Source organism: Apteryx mantelli, chromosome 1 (assembly GCF_036417845.1).
Source record: "Apteryx mantelli isolate bAptMan1 chromosome 1, bAptMan1.hap1, whole genome shotgun sequence".
Lineage (NCBI taxonomy): Eukaryota > Metazoa > Chordata > Aves > Apterygiformes > Apterygidae > Apteryx > Apteryx mantelli.
This window is the reverse complement of record NC_089978.1, coordinates 166,023,299-166,049,549: the sequence shown is the minus strand read 5'-3', so window position 1 is coordinate 166,049,549 and position 26,251 is coordinate 166,023,299. Positions and strand designations below refer to the sequence as shown.

General features: G+C 46.5%; 1 protein-coding gene and 1 long non-coding RNA gene across 3 annotated transcripts in view; both read left to right on the top strand.

The window, feature by feature from the left end:
• The first annotated feature begins 3,288 nt into the window (after positions 1–3,288).
• On the top strand, positions 3,289–12,827 carry LOC106488596 (uncharacterized). The gene is made up of 3 exons (XR_001293240.2): positions 3,289–3,408; positions 11,509–11,555; positions 12,671–12,827. It is a non-coding gene; the product is annotated as an uncharacterized lncRNA (long non-coding RNA).
• Positions 12,828–25,851: 13,024 nt separating this feature from the next.
• The window catches only part of MRTFA (myocardin related transcription factor A), a 97,711-nt gene continuing 97,311 nt past the window's right edge, over positions 25,852–26,251 (top strand). For both annotated transcript variants that reach the window (XM_067310334.1, XM_067310333.1), the window contains exon 1: positions 25,852–25,882. The gene's annotated coding sequence lies outside the window, so the exon portion shown is untranslated. The remainder of the gene's footprint in view (positions 25,883–26,251) is intronic.

Genomic DNA, 26,251 nt, shown 5'->3' with positions numbered 1-26,251 from the left:
ATATCAGAAAACTCTTAGCACTGGATTGTTGGTTGACTTCTAAAACTTTATATATACATCAGAAAGCAAAAGGAAAACAAATCTGTGGCTTGTTCTAAATCACACAGAAGAGTTTGGGACTCTGATGTGGAGTGAGAGTTGGTCTTGTGAAATTTGGGCTCTTCAGTGGAAAATATTGAATGGCTCCAAATGTAATTTGTAATGCTGATTGAGCAAAGTTGTGGTGTCACTGCTGACTCTTCCAAGCTTAATCTGTTTCCAGAGCAAGTCTTTTTAGGTGCAACTTTAATATATCTTAAAACAGCTACTTTTTGTTCTGGATCAATTCACAGCCAGTTCTCTGGATTAAAATTAGATAGCAGTTGCCAATCTCTTATTTAAATATTATGTGTAGATAACTGATTAAAAAAAAAAAATCACAGCAGGTAATTTAAATATTTTTTAAATATAAGATTACTCCAGAATCTCTTGGCTGGTTACATACATACGATTTCCTCCCCTTTCACAACTTAAAGCACTTGTCAAAACATTGACAAGTCTAGTTTGTGAGTATATTGGTTGTTTGTTAAAGCTTATCTATGCCTAAGACAGGTGTTGGCGTGCTGGGTCGGGAATACTGGGTGGATGGAGCCGGCACATGTGAGACAGGCAAACTGTCACTATATCCATGCAAGGCGTGCACAAGCATGTTCAAAAGAAGCAGTCTTCTGTATTCCTGCAAACGCTCTTGCGTCGCCGAACACGCTATCCGAAAGCTTGGGTTTCAGTGGGTGGGAAATAGGCTTGATTCTCCAGCCCAAGGATGGGATCCCCTGAAGGATCTGGTTCCTTCCAGTGCATGGACACATGGCCCTTTTCCCCTTTCCATCTCTGAGGAAGTGGGAGAGCTGTAAACAAGAGGTTGCTGTGGCGGAAGGTAATTCGTAAAAGGGGTAGGAATCCAGTTCCCATTTACGCAAAGGTCCATTTACGTTGCTGCAATTACATAAAGCACTTTCAGGGAATTGCAAGTTATGGTTTCATCCCCTTTGAGATTCCTAAATGATATCAGAGGAAAGAAATCTGTTTAGGTTTTGTTTACATGGGGACTTGTTTGGGAACAGTTGATGAAAATTAATTTCCTGAGTAACTGCATAACTTCAGGAACGGCAGAGCCCACATGGGCAGTTAGTTCAAATTCACACTATTCTTTAATTCCCGTGAACTTTTGCAGATGGACACATCTGCAAAGACCATCAGCCCCATGGTGGGGTGAGACAGATTTTCTCACTACCTGAAAGAGGTGATACATTCTGCCTTTTCTAGGCCCTTTCTTTTCATAACCCACACTTCATTTATCCAATTGTAAAAAAAAAAAAACAAAAAAAAAACCACAAACCTGCTCTCTGGAAACATGCAAACATGCAGTAAAAACTAAATAAGTGAAGGTAACCAAAGCCGCCTTTTTGGATACGCAGTGTTGGCCTCCTCAGGAGGCTTGGTTCATTGCAGTGGACACTCGCACCATTTTCAAGCCAGTCAAATAAACACCACTGCCTGCAGTAATTTGTTGCTGCTGGCTGTCGTATGTGTTCCTATTTGTTGTAAAACACTACCCAAGAAAAGTGCCCAACCAATATTCTGGGCACATTTGCCACCTATAGAAAATTGACAGCTACACCCACTCCTTATTGTAGGAATAGTGCCAGGCTGAATCTGCATCCTTAAATTTCACCTCAAATGTGCTGCATACTGAAAGCTCTCAGCAGATGAAGCTAGGTAGAAGGCAAGTTCTACTCTTGATTGTCTGTAATGTGAGCAAACAGCTAATCTGTGTGAAAACATCCTGTTATTTCTGCTATGTACTCTTACCCCTTGCCTGCTGCTGCTTCCTTCCACCTGCCAGGTCCTGTCTGTTAACCTGGGAGCTCTGCGGAGGCAGGGATTGTCACTCGCTCCATTTGCGCAATGCATGGCTTGAAGGACTTTCACATGGTTCTGACACCCACCTAAGTGTATTGCTAAGTATCTACTGTTAAAATGCAACTGGCATCATAATGTAACAATAAAACTTTCAGCAAAAGCCCAGTCCTCTGCACCTCTCCTTCTGCTGCACCTGGTTCATTAACAACCCTTCCTCCTAGAGCAGCTTCATAATTTCCACCATAAAGCAGTATATTTGAGTTGTTTTGGGCCAGAAGGGGCTCCTGGCTTTCCGTCAAGGGCCATTTCTGTTGAACACTCTTAGGGCAGCCTTCCCTTGTAGCTTAAGGGAACCCCCAGCATTACTGGCTCTGTTGTGCTTGGAAACTGCAACAATATAATACTGCAAAAATTAAAGAAAATGGACCCTAAACCACAAAATGCTACACAAGTTAAAACCAACCATTAGGTTGCTGCCCAAGGTCAATATTTATCTCTTTGCACTGACTTAGACAGGCAGCCACCTCTAGAAAGAGGAATGGAAGTTCTTCAAGCAAGCAAGAATCCCAAGCGGAGCTCAAAACCTTGACCGATCTGTGGCACATTTCAAAATGCACTGCCACTGGGCTCTCATGCAGACATAAATCCAGGTAAAAATGAGAACCTGCTGCAAAGGCGTCAGCAGCTACAGGTATGGGCACACCATCTGCCTGTGGTCCCCCCAGCAAGGCCCTACGACATCCCGAATGTGTAGTGCAGGGTGGCCAGGGCTCATGGGCAGCCTGCCCCTCTGTCTGGCTTAAACGACTGTGGGGTTTCCTGCTCCTGTAACATTTGCAGATGCCGGAAGAACAAGCGTTGGTGGATCCCAGGAGCTGTTGCGAAGCAGTGAGGAGAAACGGTTGTGCGTGAGCATCTTTCTCTTCCTTCCCCTTCTCCAAGCTGACTTTCTGCCTGTCTCATGCCTGCTTGACCGCCATGAATTCCCCAATTCTCTGCTACTCGACAACCTCTCACCCCTCACCCGTGGCATCTGTCGCTCAGTTTCCCGGGGGAGTTTGGCCTTTCTGGAGGTGTCAACCTGACGGGCATGTTATCGGTATTGTCATCATTAGTTATTTTCAATTGTGGAATTTGACACTGCAGCCATGTACTTCCACCAGCAGCCTCAGAAAGCACAGATGATTTAGAGGTGCGAAAGGATGAGTTCCTTCTTCTGGATTCTGAATTGAAAAGACAGATATCCTCTCCATTTTATCTATTCTTAATAATGGGTGAAGAAGGGTTTTTATTATAGCCATCATTGAGTGCTCTTTACATTTCACACCTATACAACTTTGCTTCCTCCTGCCTCTGTCCCAACCCACCCACCCACTAATTCTGCTTCATAGTGTGATACTCTTTTATCACTCAGGCAATCAGCGGACTCATTCCCTCACTGTGCCGGTAGCCCTTCAACTGGCAAGAAGGATGTGCTTGAAGAAAAGGCCAGTTCTGTTTCAGCAGGTATTGAACATCCTCACTGCAAAATGCTCACTGAATTATTAAGGAGGAAGGAGAGCAAGAGAGGAGGGAGGGAAGGCTGATGAGAGCTGGTGGGTACTTTGTCTGTATGGTTTTTGACTTCCTTTGCCTGTTATTTCCCTTGTCATGTTGGAGTTGTTGATCACAAGCATGGCACGGTGGGAAACAGGGATCCATAGGCATTTCAAAGCAAGCAACTAGGAGGCTTGAACAGCAGGGCCCGGCTTTCCATCCCATGCACAGGGCATGGGGGGAGCCGGGTAGCGCTAACGGGAGGTGACTGCAGCCCCTTTTTGGCACTGGTGACTCTGGGTTGGGTAGCTTGTCTTTAATGTATACCCTTGTCGGGGCTGATTCTGGCTCCCTTTCCTAGGGGCTCAGTCCAAAGATGTTAGTGGAAGGTCTCCTTGGGGCTCAACTCAGACCTGCGAGTTTTGGGGCTTGGAGCGTGCAGGGACTGTGCTGAGGGGGAAGCACCAGAGCGGCATGCCTGGCCATGGCTCTGGGGGAAGAGAGAGCAAAAGCACAGGGGGAAATCTGTGCCTCCCTGCCCTCCAGTCTGAGAGGCATCCTGCTATCCCTGCAAACATGCCTGCCATGTCTTGGGGTAATATTCAAAATGCTGCAACAGTGGCTGCAGCCCAGGCTGTGCAGGAGCTTTGTGATGGGGACTGGACTTAGCTGAGGTTCAGAGTGATGGGAAAGAAGGAAGTAATGTTTTTGTACAATATCTTTATATCGCTTTTAATTTTGAGTATGTGTGTGAGGGCAAGCAGGAGAGAGCCTACCAAGTCCTTCAGTGGGTGTGTTCTGAGGGTTGACTGCATGAATTGTTGCATTCATCCTTTTCCCATTCATCCCTGCTCTGTTTTCCCATTCCCTTTCTCATTTTCTCTCCTTTTTTTTTTTTTTTTTTTTTTTTTTGCCATTTCAGCCGTTCTTGACAGGAGTGCTGCTTAGCAGGTTTAGCAGGGCCTGCTAGTGCTGACACAGCAACATACTGATCTTTTCTCCTGCTGTTTTTCCCCTTTTCCTCTTCTAGGATTAGCTTGCCCAGTGATTTCCAGTTATCAGCAACAGAAAATTTGACTTCTCGCTGAGAGCTCACAGCTCCTGTCATTTTCCAGCACTGTAACAGCTGCTGGGACCTGTTATTACTTCAGTAAAGGCAAATTTTAAATGTGAGAGGTCTTCAGAAAAGACCTTCAGCAGTTCCCAGTGATTTAGAAACTGAGAGCCATCCACAGGCTCTGGCAGAGGGGAGGGCAAACAGCCGAGGCCTTCAGAAGGAAAATTGCTTCGTTGGGTCAGTACCAGTCATGCCAAGGATTTAGAGCTGGGCAAGAAGCAGAGGACTGACTCAGCTCTCTGTGAGCTAGTTTGGCTCCCAGGAGCAGGTGATCGGTAGCAGCCGAAGCTCTGTTTTGGACTAATTCACGTGTCGCCTTGGTGGGAGCGCCTGGGTCCCCAGGACGTTGCAGGCGGCCACATAGAGGTCCTCAAAGAGGAGTCCCTCATATGCTGTGTTAGAAAAGGGTGCCCGTGAAGGTAATGCCAGATAGCAAACTGTGGAGAAACCGGAGCCAAACAGTGGAAGGCAATGAGACCTGTACTATATCTGAAATCCTCCTTCTTCCTGGGGCTGGGTGCCACCGCCGTCCTTGTGGGACTCTGAGTGAAGGCCCAGTGGGAGGGGAAAAAAAAAAAAAAAAAGCAGGTGTCACAGGCCTGGGAAACACACTGTCTGATATTGGGGGAAGGAGCGGTCCCTGCTCCGGCCTGGTGACAATGCAGAGGTACTGACTGAGGCATGGCACTGGATCTGCGTTTTAACGCAGGAGGTTTGCTGTGGCTGGAGGGATTCCTGTCCTTGCCACCTGCCCCAGCAGCGCCAGACCCGTGCCGCGGCACGCTGGTTGTTCCTGCGCCAGGGACCTGCGTCAGGGAACTGTTCCCAGTTTGGTAGAGGCTGCATGGAAGAGGGTTGCGGCCTTTGCAGCTGGAGCCTGTTTTGAGGCTTGGGAATGCGATTAGATGAGGGCAGCAGGCTGGGGAGAGAGCTGAGCTCATTTAGACCCACCAAGGGTAGAAGTGGCTCAGCAAAGGGTGGGCAAAGCAGCAGGTCGGAGCGAGAGGGGGAGTGAAAAGCTCAGGGGCAGGTGGGGAAGGGAGGAGGTGAGTGCAGGGCTGGGGAGTGTGTGCTGCCTCGTCCAGGGGCATCAGCAATGAGGCTGAGACTTTCACCTCCTCATCTCCACAGGCTATTTCTATGCCATTGCTCCATGGGAGACTGACTTCAGCGTCTTTACATTTGACCTTCCAGATTTTGCCCAGTCTGCCTTCTAAATAATTCCTGTGGGCCTTGGTTTCAAATGGTTGCAGTCTAAAGGAAGGGAGTACCGTCATCTCGATTTCTCTTTGGGTGGTTTCCAGGGTGAGTGTTTCTGAGAAACCCTGCAATTCTCTTTCTCCTGAAGATGCTTTACCAGGTGCATCCCAAGGGCATCCACTGCAGACTCTGAACTTGTGTCCCACCAGCTCTTCCCTTTCGATCTCCTGCCTGCAGCTTAGGAGAAAGCTGTGCAGATCACCTCATTTAGCATCTCCCAAACGTCGGAAGGGAGCGTGAGACACATGGGGATGACAGTGTGAGCAGGACACTGTTTCGCACCTCTGTTCCTGATGCTGGCCACGCTCCTCGTGGTGGGAATGAGGAGGCGTGAGCTCCCGTGGGAAAGGGGTGTGGAGCGAAACAGCTCGAGAGCTGCTGGCGTAGCTGCTGCTCTCAGCAATGGTGAGGGGGCGGCCTGCATAAAGCCAAGGGGCGCTTGGAGACTTTGGGATGAATTCCTGCCGCCTCAAATAGGAGGCTGGGATTGCTGTGATGCTTTAGGGGCTGAGCTGCTCTTCTTTGGCAGGCTTCACTTTCCCCTTGGAAAAAAAGGGACTGGGCTCCTCATTTTCCCACCCCATTTTTCAGTGCAGGGGCCTACACAGTCCCATCTGATGACATGGGAGTGGCTACAGCAGAAAGAGGGAAGGGCGCTCTGACCCTCCTTTTCTTCCCCCTCTATTTTAGTCACTCAGTGCTGGGTGGGTGTGCTGCGCTGCGCCTGCCCATGTTGCAAGCCCAAGACTCTTCTAATAGCAATTACATGTCTGGCTGCTTGAGGCATCTGCCAGATTAAAGCAATTTCTTCTGATGACCACTGCTGTCACAGTGCAACAGCCGACAGGATATCAAAAGTTCCTCAGGGCGGCTAGACAATAGCAGAGGGAGTTTGTTGGCATTTTTTATTGTTAATTTTAGCCATGACATCACTGATGAAGTTAATACTTTTGTTTAATTTGTCTTTTCAACAATAAAAGTGAAGCTTATTTCCCACAAAATTTCCCTTTGTATTTTTGCTGAAATGATCTTGCTTAAAATGCCCTTTGGCTGTTATTAATTATATGCACAGTTTTCTAAGTAACTTAATCTGCCTAAATAAGTGGTGGGGAAGGGCCAAGATCTAACACATGCCTGTATTCCTGTTGCTTTAAACAGAACTAATTTGTATTAATTTTTAAATAGCAGTAGGAAAACAAAATGATAGCTCAATAACAGAAGATAGAAATATATACTATCAGTGAAGCCAAATAATTCTGCACCTGCTGGCATCGCCCTTTCCCTGCTCTCCTGGGGGAGACCATGTAGCAAAGCTCACAAACACAGGGATGTGCAGAAGGACACAATATCACAATAACAGGTCTCTGTATTTTGAAGGCACACCATCACCACCGCATTTGGTGAGTATGACAAAGAAGTTAAGCTGCCAACTCTGCCTTGAAGTCACTCTAATTGGCATATTTACTTTCAGTACATTGAAAATCCTTCGCGTCTGATGTCTGAGCAATCAAAAGATCGGATAAAATTAAGCGGGAGAGCGGTCAGGCCCAGGGTTTGTATTTTGAGTCCCATCTGTCACGCCTGGAGCTCTGGAGGTGCTCTGAAGCCTTTTGGTCTTTGGCTACCTTGTGGCATGGCACAGCTCCGCAGTTGGGAGAGGGGCCGGTGAGTTGTGCACAGTGCAGATCGATGGCCCGATCTTCAGCGGATGTAACTGGGCAGCTGAAGCTGCAGAGAGGCATGTTCGTAGTTTGTGCGCAGTGGGTCAGGCAGGCACAGGGCTGCCACAGCTCTGCCCCTCCTTGGGTTTCCATTGAAGTCCCTGTGCTAATCCTTGCCCTTCCTTAAATTCTCACTACTGCAGTCAGAGCCTCGGTTAGCTAGCACAGCCTGGATGCTCTGTAACCTCTTAACTATTTAATAACTATTTCCAACAAACTAGCCCAAATACAGACAAACTCATTCTTTATTTTATTAAGAAACCTATTTATTAAGAAATCTGTGAAAGCTTTTTGTTTACCTGTCTGAAAACATTGCTTCTCTGCCTTGAAAATAAGCATGCATGGTCTCCCCTAGTGTATGTGAAGCTATTGCAAGGGTGTTACTATTTAAGGTTAATTTTTCAACAGTGATTGTAATTTAAGGCAGATAATCATCCTCCCAGCTTCTCTAGGATGCAAAAATCAGCAGTTCTTGACACTGTGCCTGGGCAGGGTCCCCATCTACATATTCTCTTTGCTGCCAAGATGTTGCAGCCAGCATTTTTATGACATTTGTTTGGAGCAAAGCTGCCCACTGGGGTTTTTATCCTTCAGTCACTGGCCGAGGTCAATGAGGTAGCGGCTCCAGCGGGCAAGTGGTCATCATGGATGCTGTTTGAGGGGCCTCCATGGTTTCTTGGTGGCTTTTCTTCATCTGTGTCAAGTGAAGGGAAACCACCAGCCAGTGCAAGTGCCGTAGCCCGTGGTTTTCATGACACTCACCTATTTCAGTTCATTTGCTTCCTTTTTTCTCCTTGACCCTATCGCAGGCTTGGCTGAACAGGATGTCGGCTTGGTGGCGTATGAAATGAGAAGGTTAACGCAAAGGGTTTTCCTGGGTAATCTCTTGTTCCCCTCTGAGGGCAAACTGTGCAGTTGACATGTGGGGGGATTTTGGCCGCTGCCAGTGCCCAGCTGCGTCATGGCCCTGGTGCTCTGCCCTGCACGTTCCTGCCCGCATCGCTCCTCCTTCAGCTGCTGGCTACGAGGGTGAGCGTGATGGCAGATTCATGCAGATGTCTCCCGCGGGTGCCGCTCGTGACGCCGGTGGTGGATCCTCTTGGGAGCCATCCGCGTTTGCGTGCCAATGAAACCAGCCACGAGCTCTTTTCCCTTCCCCTAAGGATTTGCTGGCACGGGCTGCCCTGCTGAGCCCGATCCCATTTATAACCTCCGTGAGTGATCTCCGACAGTTGCCATAACGACTGCATTTCCCAGCGCTGGAAATCATCTTTCCTGTTGCCCGGCTTTCGTTCTTTTAATCTCAGGGGGACAAGGGGAGGCTTTTGGTCTGTTTTTTTTGGGTTTTTTTTTGTTGTTTTTTTTCTGCGGAAGAAGTAAGCACATTGCTTAGCTTCCTGTCTGGAGCAAACCAGCCAGGTCAGGAACTGAGCTGCATACGGACGTGTCCGTGGCTGCAAACGAGGAGAGCCGGACCCGGCGTAGCAGTGTTACGCAAGGGCTGCACAGATCGTCACTAAAGACTGTTACCTCATTTGCCTTCAGTCCGAAATTCATCTGTCCCCGCTGTGCAGATGGGCTTGGTGGGAGAGGCAGCCTGCAGCATGGAAACCAAACCGGGGGCCCTTGTGCCACTCACCGGGGAAGGCGCACTGAAATATTTGACTCCTGCTGCGGCGGCACGAAGTCTCAGCTGGTGGGGAAGTCTGCTGGGTTTGCAGATGACTAGATTTCAGCCTGCTCCTTTAGGTGCTACTATGGCCCTGCTGGTCCTTATTTTTCCCTCTGTGTCCATCGCCGCACGTAGTAAGTGCTGTCATGGGCACAACGATACTGGAAGGGTATCGCAGTCTGTAGGTGCTCTCCTTTCTGACAGTCCTTTAGTTGTATGAGGAGATGCTAATGGCTGGAGGAGGCAGGGCACTGCAGCCAAACCATTACAATCGCATTCGTTTCCCTGCTGGAAGAGCTTCAGGCTGGGATTAATGGCTTTAGGCAGCAGAGGAGCGCAGGCAAGATTTTGGAGAGACATCATATTTTGTATAAGACTGACTCACAGAGTTGCAGGAAAAAAGATCAACCAAGCTTTCGAGTCCCCAAGCCCATTCCCAGGTTTGCAGGCTGTGCTGTTGTCTTATGGCACACAAGAAGTCCCCCAACATGGCTCCAGGAACTTCGCTGGCAGGTCTTGGGGAGCAAAGCTAATCATCATGCCCCTTCCCCAGTCATTTGGTCCCACCTTCAAGCTGTCCTGAGCGTTTGTGTGGTCAAACAGCTTACAATGTCCTGGTCCCCAAATTTTGCCTGATTTATTTTGCATCTCTTTGTGTAATCCAGTGAGTGGCTGTGCAGGCCCAGGGCAAGGGGGGCGCAAGGCCATGAGCAAGGAGGCAGGGGAGGGGGCAGTGGGGCTGCTTTAGTCAGACTTGCACAGCCTGGCTGCAGTACCACCGCTCTTCCCTTCAGCTGGGGGTGATCCTTACTGAAGCCTTTAATGAGTCAGTCCAGGGAACAGACCTGGCAGAAAGCTTTTTTTTTTTTTTTTTTTTAAGTTTTCCTTAACTTTTTTGTTTTATTATATTCTAAGTACTCAGACTGGTTCACTGTGGGATCAGGCAGGTGGCAACATCGGCACAAGGGGAGTGATGACCAGGAAAGGAGATGTGCAGGGAATTGTCTTTCTGTGGCAGAGCTCTCCTGCCAAGAGGGAGAGTTTGACAGGCTGTAATGATGAGTGGAAAAGCTAATATGCTGATCTGCAAACCAAACTTTTTACCTGCAGAATGATGGACAACAGCACCATCAAGCCTTCATGGCTTCGTTTTCCCCTGCCTCTCCCATCCAACAGGAAGGTACTAGCAAATGCAATTCCCCAAGTGGTATTAACATAATAAAAAAATGCAGACCCTCAAATGGAATGCCAGCCTGGGAGAGAGGTAGTGGGAATGGGATGGAGAGGACAGAGTCATGACAGCCTGGAGGTGCTTTCCTGGCCACAAGTGAGGTTAGCTCACTTGAGGTTAGGAAGGAGTGTATCTCCCCTTCCTAAACAACAGGTAACTCAGACCACCTCCTACTGGGCTTTGCTTGACCCGATTGTCCCTAGAGAAGTCAGAAATGGTTGGGGCCATGGGGGCTAAACTTTATTAGGGCCTCTTGGAGATGTTCCCACTCAAACAAGGCAGGCAGACAAGGGCCAGCTGAGTCACAGCTGTGGGAGAGGCTGCAGCCAGCAGATAAAAGGCCTGTATCTCCAGGAGCTGTCAGTATGAGTGCTAAATTAAGTGTAAGAGAAACATGTTGTGCTTAAAGCTCAATTTACTGCTCCTTTTCATCATGAAAGCTTGCACTCATGCTTTTACTATGCCCCTTGCTTTTTAACTCTAGTGTGGGGAGCTCTTACTATTATTGGCTATTTTAGCAACAATTTTTGCCCCGGGTTCAGCCCACGCCCATGTGTGGGCAGCTCTTTCAGGACTGTGGTTTAAGCGGGCGGCATGCTTTAAAAAACCCCCACATTCAATAACCTTTTCACTGATTCAGTAAGTAGAGCTCAGGCTGCAGGAGGGTGAGAAGCAGGGGTAGCTGTCAGCTCTGTCTGTGGTGGGATTCCCAAAAGCTCCATAAAAGGAAGCAGAACTGCAATTAGAGTTGGGATCTGTGGCTGTGATTTGAGAGAGCGGTTTTATTAATATGTAACAGTGTAAATGCCATCCGCTTCTGGGAGTTTTGTGTTTGCAAAGTGGAATTACCAGCGAAATCCCATGTGTTGAATGTTTTCCTGTTATTGTCTTCTATCTTGCTCTTAGAAATATTATCTTTCACTGACTCTTTCTCCAGTTGCTCATAAGGCTTCTCAGTTGCATATAGGTCTTCAAGTAATGTTGGTAAAATCATTTCCCCTTCCTCAAATTTCCTTTGAATGTTGTTATTGCTGGTTTCTCACACAACTGTTCTTCCTCCCATCGCCAGAAGTTTTCAAGGAAACCAGCTTGACAAGATAAGAGAAAAAACTGAAGGTGAGGAAGGGCACTTTTCTGATCACTTTTGCTTATTGAGTAGCAAAAAAAGTGGACACCCCCCTTTCTTTTTTCCAATTGAAGATTACCCTCTATGTACAGTAGAACAACCACGCACCTGGGTTTTCTTTTGATGCATTTGTTTCCTCCCCCACCCTCGAACTGTTATCTGGATGGACTACGAGCATTTGTCTGAGATTTCCAGCTGCAGCCCTGACCCAGCTTCAGGACATCTGGAAACACCAGTACAGCCATGGACTGTGCTGTGCTTGGGTCCCACCTCGTTCTGTTTGGGAAATGCAGGCAGGAACATGGGAGCCCTATGCTATTGCTTCCAGGCAGAACTGTTTGAACCTCTGGGACTTTATTTTCATTAAGGGCTTTTTGTGGCAACACCAGCTCTCCGCCTATTTATTTTTTTTAGATCCCTAATCTGCTTCAACACTTGGCTCTATAAACTGTTGTGCTGGCACCACAGAGGTGGCAGTGTGCTGAGATGTAGCTGAGAAAAAGAATGGTTGGAGGCGTAAAGGGGGAAGCAGTGACTCCATAAGCCAGTTGTTGCTACTGAGGACCTTGAATCAGGAGCTAATAGCCTCAGATTTATGTCCAGAGCACTACCATACAGACCCAGAAATAAAACCACCGAGCAGGACAGAAAATATTTATTTTTATAGAGATATTATCTGGGAAATATGGTAACATTCAGGCGTTTTTAATCACCAGAGCACAGATGGCATGAGCAAATCTGCACTCGCATCAGATGCAGTGAGCTGATCGACTGCCTACCTTAAGCACAGCCACCCTTCTTTTTCCTCCCATGATCCCCATTGCCAAGCTTCCCCTCAACGCCTCCCACGTGGGCAGCTGTGCTAGCAGCCTCCGCTCAGCCGTGGTGGATGTTCTCACGGAGAGCAGGCTGCCGGCGCTCGCATCACGTAGCCTGGCTCACAGCAAATCCCAAAGCACAAATAAGCATGGGTTGGGACACCCTGACCTCGCTGACATTTGGGCTTTCCCTGTTGGTATTGCTAGTGAACCAGCTCTTGAACGAGCAAATGTAAGAACACTTTGCCTGTCTTGTTCAGCGCCTGTTTTTTCTTTGGATACCTTAGGTGTACCCTGTCGAAACAGCAAGAAAAGACGTGCATGCACATTTATTTCTGCTGTGCAGGAAGCTTCTGACGTAGGCCACATCCAGCTACTTCCATGGTCGCATTTTCCCCAGCAAGAACAGAACCCATAATTAATTCATCAGTGTTACAGATCCAGCACTAGCAGCAGTAACACAGGTCGGTGTTTAGAGAGGACATAAGTGCCCTTGCTCCACACCACAAACCATCCTATATGATTGGATATCTCAATTTAAATTAGCTTTGTCCTTTTACATTGCTGCCTCCGCCACAAAACTAAAAGGATGGCTAAATATACATTATAGCTTTCTGAAGGTACACGTGGCTCCAGTGTCTTGCCTAGCTATATCACTGCAGATCTGGCAGCCAAAAAGGCTGGGTCTAATTATAAGAGTCACAGGCAATGCCATAAAACAAACTTATAATGGTTGAGTTTACCTGACCTTTTTCCTTATCAAGTCCTGCTTAAAGTTGCTGATAACATTTCCAGGTAGTTCAGGCAGAAAGTTTCCATGTTGTGTATCTGTCTGTGGCCTGTTTTGTGTGTGGAAAGTTTCAGCTAAACAACCCAGCTATTTCTCCAAACCTGACTAAGGAAAATAAGCTTTGCTAGTGTAAAAAGAAAACCACATCCTTTTTTATTAAGAAGTTCTAACACTGCTGTGCTTTGGGGCAGGGACTTCGGATTTGAGGCTGGTCTCCCTACTGTCCTCTGCCCCACATCCACTGAGGTGATAAGCCTTTAAAGAAGAACACAGAGCACCTGCACCTCCATGCCTACATCTCGGTCAGCATGTGCAGGCAGTGTCCCCAAAGCGTGCGCCATCCTTGGACTGAGCAGAGCTTTTCCCAGAAATTGCTCCTCCCAGATGCACGATTCTGTTACTGGTATTATATTACCTATATTATATGATATTATTGTAATTATTGTAATTATTAGGTGATATTATATTGATAGTAATAATTATTATTCTGTTGAGAGATCCTCCCTCTGGTGCCTTCAGGACTCCCAGTGTTTGTGTTCAAGTGTAGGTGCTGGGTGTGTGGGAGGGAGGATAGAGGGGATAAAACAAAAATCAGGAAAAAAAAATCAGGGGTAGAAATTTGGAGTGAAGAGGATAACAAACAAGATCTGAAGAGAGGGAAAGATGGGGTGTGGGAGCGAGGGGAAGATGCAGGACTTAGTGGCACAACAAGAAAGATGATTTAACGGCATCTCAGTGCTTTGCCGATTCATGGGGCACTGCAGGTCATTTCCTCAGTGCTGTGTATGTTGAAGCAGTCCAGAGACTTCGCTAATGCAGCAACAGCAATGTCATCCCAGGGCTGTCCTGTCAAGCAGAGGATGAGCAGGACGCCACAGCTATGAATCCTCCGAGGCACAGGGCCGAGGGCACAGGGCCGGGGCAGGGCTGCGTGCTCTGGCCTGGGGCCAGCTGGGGAGTCTCTTGCGCGAAAAAAAAATCCCAGACACAGCTCTGAGCCTGATTTGTGCTATCTCAGACTGGATGGTGAGTGTCGGGCCCACAGTCTTATCCAAAGTAAGCTTGCAGATGCTAGTACGTGCTGGTAGTTCCCTAGGCCTCGTACATCCTTCTCATAAAAAGACCCAAGGATTTTCCCAGATAAAAAAAGGCACATCATTTGGCAGACAGTTACATCTGGAAATACATCTGAATGAAAACATCCTGAGAACGCTGGCCTTGAAATAAAATGTCTGAAAGCTCAAAAAACACAAACACAAGGGAACACAGAGTGCCCTGATGTGGTGCGTTATCATCACATACCTTCTCTGCCAGCAACCGCCGACCTGCAGCAGCCATTGACTGTGTCCAGTGCAAAGCCTTGCAGAGAAACATGGGCTAGGGCTCAGCAAGCTGGGCTTCAGTACCAAAAACACGCAAGCGGTGAGAAGCACAGAGCTTGGGCAAAGCAGGTATATTGAAGCGGTACAGGGATTACTGCCAGCTATTGCACTGTGCTGTTTTAAAACTGTCATCTGTCATTTCCAAAATGAACGCCAGGCTTTTCCATCAGAGCTTAAATACAGAGCAACAAGTGTTCATTGATTGCCTGTTTGCCTGTTTTAAGACCGGAAGAGGCAAGGAGTTTATACAGTTTAAAACTTTTGTGTATTGCAGGGTGTTTGGTTTCACCAGCACCTCTGCAGCATGCCCAGTAACTTTTATGTGACACAGAAATGAGAAGCAGATCACTTTAGCATGATCTAACAGTGGAATTATTTGATTTTGGTTTTGGTACATACTGAAAATACCAGCAGTTCAAGTACTGCAAACATGGCTCAGGAACTCTTTGCCTCCCCACTCACACAGGAGCCAACGCTTTTTAAAAGCTGAAGAGGATGCTTCCCTCGACAGCATCTGTCCTGCTGATCCAGTGACAAGCCTTGTCTTACATATCCATCCGCCAAAGCACAGCAATCAGTTATGCAAATATTTCCAACCTTCATTTAAAAAACATTAGCAAAAAATGGAAAGAGGAAAGTCTGCCTAGGAAGCTCAACTTTGACCTTCAAATAATAATTTTTGACTATTAAGCTGACTTTAAGTTTCCACTTTAAATGTCGTTTAAACATTTTCTTTAGCTACTGCTACATTTTTCTAATACAGTGCATGTATTTAATGACTTCTTATCTGAAGTTTTAACATTTCTTCCATTTGGATTAAATCTGCTTTATCACAGCCTTTAAGACCCAGAAACACTCCAATGAAGAGAGAGTGCCCTAGATGTGAAAAGCAGTGGTATTTTCTCAGTTTCAGATCCCTCATCTGTGCCAAACTCTTATACAGATCAGACACCTTCTCTCTGCACTTAAAGCTCACCAGGGAAAGGAGGAAACAAACAGAGAAAAAGAGTGGATCAATTCTGCAGTAAGAAGACAAATCACTGTTGTCAAAATTATTTGTCTCCATAACTGGAAGAAGTACTTTTTATAGACCAACAGATTTTAGAAGTGGAAAATCATGATGTATTTGTCCTCTGCATGCAATGCCCAACAGAAGATTGTGCCATTCACTATATGCGTCATTTACTATATGTGCCAGGTTCCTGTTCAGTTTTCATTTACTGCTTCTAAGGGGTTTCAGCATCTCCCTTTCAGGGATTATTCAAATCAGGCAGAGATTATTGTCAGCTCCTTCCATTTTAGGCAGCCACCATCACCATAATTTTTGAGTGGCTCCCATATAAAAATTCATAACAAGAGTGAAGTTCATAGAGAACTTAATGTAGTATCTGGTACTTTTTCAAAATAATGACTTGGAGAAAAGGTTTTGTTTGGTTTCTTAGGCTTTCTAAAGTTACTTATTTTAGGTTGCTTTATTTAGCTGATATTTTTGTTCCCTGTATTGAGCCAAAGTTTTCCTTTTCTCAAATACACTTGAGTCCTCCAAGCTATCATACTAGTAGCATCACAAACAATCCTCCTTCCTTGACATTTATATCCTCCAAAGTTTCATGAATAATCATCATATTCTCTTCTATGGTTGCCATTCAACCAAATTATATATTTGACTAGTTTAGACATTTTAAAGCATGGATTCACAAAGGAAAATTAAATAACCTTTAAAGTCTCTCTGGACTTGAGGCACCTGTACCCAATACATGATATCTCTTTATACTTTTAGTCTTTGACTTGCTGCCTCCTTGCAAAAGTGTGATCAATCCCAGCCAGTCTCAGGCCACTAACTTGACTGAGAGACCCAGGCGTTAGTGACAGGTCTCACGAAGCACAGTCTACATGGGGGGATGAGCCAGCTGGCTGTATAGTCCAGGATGATGGGTACCTTTTAGGTGCAATAGAAGATAAGGGTCAGATGGTATAGGTATCCACCATAGCAAGTGATAGCTACAGCAAGTGATAGTCCAGCAGATAAAGAAAATCAGACATACAGCAACCGCAGTGTGTGTGGCTCGCTTCACCCTCAGCTGAGCTGGGGCAACAGGAGCCTTAATGTTTTGGTGTATCTGCACGCAGGCAGTGACAATGAGCACCAGATGAAGGGTGAAGGATAGGAAAAACTGGCATGAGGCCTGTATAGGTCAAAGCCTCTACTAATGCGCCTCAGTAGTAAGAAGAATACAGAAAAAATACCTCTGCAGGCTACTATCCTACCTATGGTGGAAACCAGCAAAAGATTACTCCAAGAAAAGTTCAAAAGGATAGGATAATTTGCCCACAAAAGAAGTTATTTCTAATCCTGGGCTTTCCAAGGTTATTCTGTGCCCTGAGGCAAGTGGGATTTTATCCCTCAAACATAAAGGAGATAATAAAAGTAAGAGCCTCTAATTACATATTTTTTTCTTTTATTCTAATCCTCTTTAAGATCTAAGCTAATTCTTGTTCTCAATGATAGTCTGTGAAATTCACACACATAACATTATTCTGTAGTAAATATATCTCCTGTACACAAATAACATTATTCTGTAATAAATACATCTCCTGTTATCCATTGTAAAATGTGTTACCTTTCAGATCCTCTGAGTCCTCATTCTGTACAGGAGTAAGCAGCAGCCAGTAGAGCATCTTTATAGTCTTTATTATTTTCTGCTTTTCTATTATGTTCCTTTATCTGCATGTCTCCCTGTAAACTCAAGAGTCATAGGGGGTTTCAGCATAGCAGTCTCTCCATTCCTTTAATCATATCTGTCATTCAGTTCCAAACCTATTCTCTTTTTCCAGTATCCTTTTTTGAAATGAGATCCCCAGGATATTTCAGGCAAAGCTGCCTCCTGACGTTATATAATGGCACCAAACAGATTTCTGCAGAAATCAGCTCTGCAGAGAGCCCTTTACCATTGGGTCCTTTAATTTGACATTTAACTCTAACCCTAAGAAATGGCTCCCTACAAGCAAATGGAGCTGCAGAGCATCACCATCGAGGATGCTGAACAGTCCCTGGTATTAACTAACCACCCACAGGCGGTTGGTTCTCCAGTTCACAGGGGCTGCCATCGAGAGAGCCCTGGCCAGGTGCTCTCTGCTCCAGCTGTGTTGCCGGCAGCTGGAAGAGTCTTTGGAATCTGACAGGCAATGCTGCCACTCAAGGATATCTTTCTTTGGAAACAAATTCAAATGGCTTCATCTGCTCGGTTTCAATGTTGCTCTGAGTAGGGGCAGAGAAAAGTGGAAAGCAGCTCCAATATGTCAGAGAGAAAGAGCTGGTTTATGTTCTTTTTAGAGGGGAATTTTGTTCCAACTTCCTTAGTTCGTGCTGCTTTTTTTTCTGGGGTGCTTGCTTTTGTATTTGTTATTTTGTAGGAAAATCAGGTCTGTCTGAAAGAAGCCTCTGCTATGTTCCCCAGATATTACTATGCACTCTTTCTTTTTTCCTACCATTTGATTCATCTCTCTTTTCTCAGACACAAATCAGGATATTCTAATTTCCCTCCAGAGCTTTTCTTTCCACTGCCTTTAATGTATATTTTAAATCACAGTTTAAAATGTTTACTCTCGTAATTGTAAATCCTGGCACTAAGGCCAGAGGGCTAAATATTATGTTAATAAACCCTACCCAGACTAGGGAGAGTTTTGGAAATACCAGACAGGGTAGTTGGATTTTAGGTAAACAGATAAACTGAGGCAGAAGGTGAGCCTGCAGTCAAGCTGGTGAATCCCTGCCATACTCAATGTATTCCTTAGTTGTGCTGCACAGTTTCTTGTACTTCTGTGTGAAGCATATTTGTCTGGGCACTGCCAAATTCCTGCTCCAGGGACTATTTAATGCAGCAAAGTGATCTGAAGGTGATAGGCAAGATCAAAACACCAAAGAAAGACTTTCCTAGTGGATGGTGATTGTTCTGCACTAATTTCTGCCTTCGCAGTCTGCTTGTTTTGAAGCCTGTGGGGTCATGGCACCCCCCAATTTCTAAGTGGGCCTCTCAGATGCTCTTGGACGGCATGTTCTCTGTCTGGCACCTCTTCCAGTGAGAGAGACCCCATGGTGCAGCTCCCTCGATCTCTGAAAATAACTCTGAACTTTCCCAGCTTCTGCATGTGTTCCCTGGAGCTGCAGCCCTAGTGGGTGAGTCAGCTCTTTTGGGATGACATCGCAGCTGAGATCAGAAAGAAAGGCTTTGCAAAAAGAAATCTGAAAAGCCTCTTGTGCTCACTGCTGCATCGGAGACGTCTAAACAAAGTAAACATGTGAGAGTGACACACTTCCTCTCCCCAAGCTGATTATGCACCTCTCTGGGGAGTCCCAGGGTTGCGCCGGCATCAGATCTCCTCTTTCCAAATCCTCCAGCTGCACCTTTTCTAGCAAGGAAATGGCTTCTCTTGCTTGGAGAAAATAACTCCTTCAAGACCAGACTTTGGAGTCAGAATGTCGGCTGGGAAAAAAACAAAAACAACAGGCCTTAGACGATGTGCTAAACCAGAGCAGGCTCCAGCACCTCTTCTTTCTTCACAGCAAGCCTCTGGGTAGGAGGCTCCATCCAAAAGACTGGTCTGGCACATGAAAACCCTTTCCAACTCCCTCAGCTGTTTGATTGCCACCAGCTTTTGCTGCACGCTGTGCGCCTCTGTGAAATGGATAGAGACTACTGTAAATGCAACCGGAGGCATGAAACCAAAGGGATATAAACTGGACACAGACCTCTTCTCCGTGTGGTCACATATTTGTATCATCAGGATATTGCTGACACATAGTCTCAGCATTTCAATTCTTCTTTTGTGATTCAGTATGAACACTGAGTAGTAGGATAACAAGACTGGCCCTCTAAATTTGAAGGCCTTTTGGGAAAATTAGCTACTTTGTTGTCCATGTCTTGCTAAAAGTAAAAAGTCAGCCGAGCAAAAGGGCACTCTGTAATTGCCTCAGACACTTCCACAACATTTTCAAGTCAAAGGTAATGAAAGCTGTTGCCAGATCAAGAAAATCAGTGTGGAAATATTTACTTTTGTCCATTACTAGGACATGAGTTGTTTTGCACTGTTCTGAAGACAGAAGATGTAAGATGCCTCCTTTGCTTTTGAAGTGAGCAAAGAGCTTTGATTTGTTGTCAGAAAGCTACTGATAACTTTTTAAGTCCAAAGGCTGGAACTACTCACTTCTTACTCTGTAATGCTCTTATCCTTGTTTGGCTGATTGATAGTTGTTCCTGTCTTCCTTGTACCCCTTTTTTATCAAATAGATGTAATTTAGCTCTCACTTTACAAGTGGCAGAAACAGTAGAGTCCTCCTCTCTGTTCTCCTAAGCTCCTATCTTCTATTACAAGTCATTGCATTTCTTCTACAGATCCCAAACATTTTACAGGGAAAGGCCAGAATCATTAGACCTGGTAAATCATGATTTCGCCTAAGATCACAATGCAGCAGTGGCAGGAAATCTCTAAAACACATTTCCTAGGCCCTCACCAATGCCTTATCCATTCAACTATGCAGAAGAATGGACCAATAGCCAAAGCCTTGATGTAACATTTAGTTCAGAAGGTAATATTTACAACATCTGAAAAATGTTTCCCCTTATGCTGTGTCAGCAGGTTGGTGTTGGATTAGGGCTTTCTTGTCTCATTGCCTGCTGCCACTGAATCATGGACACCAACCTGGGAGACAGGGAGACAGTGTTAGCAAGTCAGTTTAGGGGAAGGAGCAGGGTATGGGGCTTGGAGTTACATGACCCAAACTCTCCTGCTACAGTTTTACTCCGCAATTTGGGGATGCTGCATGCATTGCTGGTGAGTCGCATGCAGCTGGACTACGTGAGTTTGGCTCCATCTATGGGAAGTAGTAAAATACTACAATAACTGCAGAATTTCGTCAGTGAGGGGCTGTCGGTTCGGCTCCTTTCAGACCCAAGGATTATGGCCACCCTTCAATTTCTTTCATGAACCACAATGTATCTTTATCACTGCACTTTTGGACAGATGGTAAACACTTTTCCACCCATGTGTCCCACAATTTGGAAAGCACAGCCTTAAGTTAATAATTTATGTATTATGTGCCCTTGTGGCCAAGAAGGCCAATGGTATGCTGGGGTGCATCAGGAAGAGTGTTGCCAGCAGGTCGAGGGAGGTGATTCTCCCCCTCTACTCAGCCCTGCTGAGGCCACATCTGGAGTACTGCGTCCAGTTCTGGGCTCCCCAGTACAAGAGGGATGTGGCACTACTGGAGCAAGTCCAGCGAAGGGCCACAAAGATGATTAGGGGACTGGAGCATCTCTCTTATGAGGAAAGGCTGAGGGAGCTTGGCCTGTTTAGCTTGGAGAAGAGAAGGCTGAGAGGAGATCTTATCAATGTGTACAAGTATGTGAAGGGAGGGTGTCGAGAGGATGGGACCAGACTCTTTTCAGTGGTGCCCAGCGACAGGACGCGAGGCAATGGGCACAAACTGAAACACAGACACTTCCATCTGAACATGAGGAAAAACTTTTTCACTGTGAGGGTGACAGAGCACTGGAACAGGTTGCCCCGAGAGGTGGTGGAGTCTCCTTCTCTGGAGATATTCAAAACGCGCCTGGATGCAATCCTGTGCAATGTGCTCTAGGTGACCCTGCTTGAGCAGGGGGGTTGGACTAGATGATCTCCAGAGGTCCCTTCCAACCTCAGCGATTCTGTGATTCTGTGATTCTGTGATTCTGTATTCTTTGATAGAATACACTGTGATTATTAAGCCTGAACTTTGATACCAGTCCAGTCACTTTTTATATGCACTTACCATTTCCTCAAAAAATGTCTTCATCTGAAATTCTTGCACTTGGTGTCTGCCCAAAGAACTTTTTTTTTTAAGATTTCAACTGCTTTTGCCCTCCTTTTCCTATATGTTGCTATTTCTTTGATTAGGTGAGCAGACAAAATCCTCTTCTTGAAAAGACAGATGGGAAGGTAGATCCCTTGCCCAGCAAAGCTTACACTGACAGAGCAATGTTAGTGTTTACCAAACTAAAACAGCTGACCAACTTCAAAGAGAAAATCCTTACTAAGATAGGAAAACCAGTTGTTTCTTACGCTTTGAACACAGCCACTGAAACACCTCTCTAAGATGTTTATGTCCTCTCTCAAATCCCTTCTCAAGAGGCACTTGTGCTGTGGGAATTGCAGGACAGCAGCCAGACACTGATGTGCAGGACATGGAAGATGAGAACAAATCCATGTGAAGAATCTGATTCTGTCAAAAATCTGCAAGCAACTGGCCTCTGTGTCAGCCGCTTCCCCTGATCGTCTCTCACACTTGCTTGTCATGACTTGATTAAACACGGCCGAGAACCTACCATCTCCTCCTAGTTCTACAATGCAACCCCAAACTCAACTGCTGCCTCTGGGAGGAGTTTCCCCAGGGCCATGGAAAGCCCCTACACACAGGCACATGTGCATGCGCACATACACACACACACAAGCAGCAGCTGCTGTGGCCCATGCAAAACACTGGGAATTCTGGGAACTACTGAACTGCAAAGATGCATATAGCTAGTCAGAAGCCTAGTTAGCAGAATTCATTACTTTCACATAAATTAATGTTTCAAACTGGAATAGTTAGCTGTGCCCACCAGGTTATTTTTCATTTGATTTATCCATTAACCAAAAGCCAAGACAGTAAACTTTATTAGGCATGTTCTGAGTTGTTGGGGCATTAAGGTTTCTTTAATAGCTTATGGTTTTAAGCAGAGTCATCTTCAGATGGCTGAAGGCCATCCAGCCTTTAAGGTTGAGCTTAGTGCTGAGCCATTTTAAGCACTTTATCTTTAGAAACACTCTTAAGGGCACCTTTTAGTGTTTTTTTCCCCCTCTTTTCCTGCCTTTCTTTAAAAAGATGGAACTCCAAATGCAAAAATAAGTGCAAATGCTAAGTCAATGATGACTAAGACATCAAGTCTGGAAAATCTAAGTATTTCTGCACAAGATTCCAAGCTTAGTTACTCATGGTAGGTACACCAAAGCAACTTGATTTTGTAATCATGCAGTTGTGTTCAGAACTCTGAAAAAACTATTCAAATGCACTTAGAATTAGTCCCACTGCAACTAGGTTGAATTTTGCTTTATTCCAGTATATCTCACTGGTGTTTTCTCTGTTGAATATAAACCTTCATCTAACAGTAAATCAAATGGAAGATGTAACATACTTAATGTGCTGCCTTCACCATTACTGTAGACTGTTCTTATGCATGTTAATAAAACATGAATTTAATTTATTTGTTTTAAATCTTAGTGAAACTCAAAGCTACTGAAAATAACAAAGAGGCCTTCAAAAGTAAAATAAAAAATACAGTTTATATGTAATATCTGTTCTTCACTTTTTATTATGCCTGCTGAAGACCGTAAGCTTTTATGGGCAAGCATATTTCTTTCTTCCTATTTATCTCTCCTGTGTACTTATCAAAGTCTGTAAATATCTTTGGAACTTTAGAAATATGCAGTAATAAATACTGAAAACAGTCAGTAGTATTGTCACATTACAACTGCATTAGAGACCTTAGCAAAACAATGAAATCTAAGCACAGAAACAAAGATAAAGACTTCCATCTCTCAAATGTTCATCTGTCTGAAGGAGGATAGGGCCTGATGAGTAGGACACTGGCTTGTGAATCGGAAATCTGGGTATTGCTGTGAGGTCTGCTGCCAAATTGTTGAATGACCTTGGACACATCTTTTCTCTCCCACTGTAAATGGATCTATTAACCAGTGTCCTAAGCAAATGATTTCAAAAACTAGTTATACACCATTGTTACTAAGACCAGCAATGTAGGACAGAAGGACATCCTTGCTTTCTCATCTGTTTGGAGCTACTCTCTCGGAGTCCTACAGTGCTATTTTTAGAAAGCATGGGAGGAGAAGGTAAATATTCCTGACTTGTCATTAAACCTAAAACTCCCTGAAATACCATCATCCATGGGAAAATTTCATGTTTTTGACTTTTCTCTTTCACTAAACTACCTCTGGAGGGCTAACCCTGTCAAAGAGCATGGAGAAGAATTATGTTACATCAAGATTTATGTGCATAGCCGTAGCTGAACTGGATCTTGGGAATGAAAAGCAAAGAGCTGTAAATGTCAGGATTGGGAACTAGGGTGAGATAGTGGCTGTCTGGCAGTAACTGGCTATGCCATCTGCTTCTTCTTAACATTCTTGTATCATCAAGCTTCTTATCATGAGTTTCATAGGTTAATTGTGCATGGCACAAAATTTTTTTCCTAACTACTTCACATACATTTATTTGCAGTTATATCATGTCCCCTAGTTCTTTGATTATAGAAGAGAACAAAGAAAGGCCAATCTCGCCTTCTTTTTACCATTTATTATTTTATACCTCCCTCATGCCCCCTCTTCTTTGTTTTGAAAGATGATCCTAATTTCTTCAGTTTCTCAGTGTAAAACAATCCTTCACCGAGCGTTTTTACAGCCTCTGTTGTGATTTATGTCTGAAACATCCTTTTGAGATACAATAACCAGAAGTAAGAACAGTGTTGCGGGTAAGAATGCACCAATTATTTATAATGATACTACAATATTCCAACTATTCTATCCTATTCTTCATGTACGGTATCGTTCCTCGGCTTTCTTCACTCCCCAGTTACCCTAAGTTTTCATTATGGGTGGCTCACTGATTTGCAATGTCTTTTCCCAGCTGGTGTCAATTAATTTGAAATCAAGAAACATTGCTCTTTTCCAAGAAAAAAAAAATAGCCTTTAGAATGGAAAAATGACTGCTGAGTACAGCTGTAATTATGGGCAAACACACCCTGCGTCCCAGCCCCACACTTGGACTTTCCCTTTCTTTGTAGCTGTGCTGTGAATGAGACCGAGCTGGAAATTTCAGCTGCTAAAAGCCATAGGGCAGACAGCTGCAGCAAAATGGCACCAGGTGTCTCCGGCCATCTCCTGTGGGGCCTCCTGCTCCTCCAGCCCTGGGCTCCCACCCGGGCTTGCCCCCCCCTGCTGGGGGGCCCCTCTGGGCAGACATCACCCAGGGCTGGGGGAGGCAGGGCAGGTTTCCATCCTACAGCCAGCACTGTCCTTGCCTCCGTGGCCTCTGCACCCCCCAAAACAGCCTCTGACGGTGGGCCTCGCCCCAAATTCATGGCCTCCAGGCCGAGAGGGGCACCCGCTCACCCTTGCCTTTCCACCTTCACTGGCAAGGCCTGTGGCTGGGTTGGGGACTGCGCACAGGGCCCACAGTGCCTTCAGAAAATGGCCCCCCATAAAATACAAATTAAAAAAATAATAAATTAAGAATAAATTAAAAAACAAAATAAATCAAGCCAGGCACCCATTGACCTGCCCTATAGGACCCTCCCCACAACAAGGCACAGGCCCACCACAGCCCCCAGCGCGACCCCTGTCCTTTTAAGAGCGCAGACACGCCCCCTCCCTCCGCCCCCACATTCCCGGGGACACACCGCCCCACCCCCGCCCACCGCCGATGACATCATCTCTGCTTTCCGATTGGCTGCCCGCCCCGTCAGGCACCCTGCGCCCGGCCCGCCCCGCGCCCGCTCGCTCTGCCTCAGGTCCGTTAGCTTCCCAAGGTGCTCGAGGCCTATTGGCGGGTGCTGGTGACACTCATCCTCCCCTCTCCACTCTGATTGGCGGAGCCCGACGCGTGTCGCCGAGCGAGGGACCTGCGGGGCGGGAGCTTCCGCGGTTGCGAGGCGCCGGTCGGCGGTGGCGAGGCCGGGTCGTCCGGTTGGGGGAAGCGCGTTCTCGGCGGGCGGCGGCGGCTCCGCCAGGGAGGGCGGCGGCGGCGGCGGCGCGAGATGGAGCCGTGACCAGGTGAGTGCGGAGCGCCAGCTCGGCCGGCAGCTGTGCTGCGACCTCCGCTGGGAAAGGTGGGGGGGTGGGCGCGCGCCCGGGGACCCGCCCCGACGCGGGGACGTTGGGTCTCGCGCCGCCGCTCGGAGCCCTCCGCAGCGGCGGCGGTTGGTGCGGAGGGGTGGGGAGGAGCGCGTGCCCCTCCCCCACCCTCTCCAACGGTCGCCGCGGGGCGAGGCGAGGCGGGCGCCCGGCGCGGCTGGACAGCTCCGCTCCGCGGGGCCCCTGCCCGCCCGGAGGGGCCGCCCCTCACGGCGACACAGCCGCCCCCTCGCGCGGGGGGCCGGTTTCGCCCCCGCAGAAGACCCCGCGCCTGCTTCCCCTTCGCCCCCAGCCCGTTTCTGCCGCACTCTCTTTGCCTTCTCCCCCGGACAGGGCTCGACGCACCGTTTCCCCTCTTTCTTCTTGTTACGGGCTCCTGGCTCTTGGTAAGTCGGATGTTGTTTTCTTCAGGTCTCTCTTTGCCGTTTTACAGGCATGGTATTGGTGGCAGTAGTTCAATAGGGTTTGTGCAGCAGCAGTCTCCTGGCATCCCCACTGCTCTATGCACGCACCGGATTGTATTGTGCAGGTTTAATTTTCCCACTGAAAAGATGCTTGCCTGCACTATGGTGAGATGTGTATTCAGGATAACTCAGACATCCATTTATCCTGGATGTCTGTCTAGTCCAGTGGGACCTTCTTCCCTCTGGCAGTAAAAACCCATATGAGAGAGCAACATATCTTTATATATCCCACTGATCACAGATGAAAACTGTTAGCATTCGTCTTATGTGTAAGTGGAAATACCTACAAGT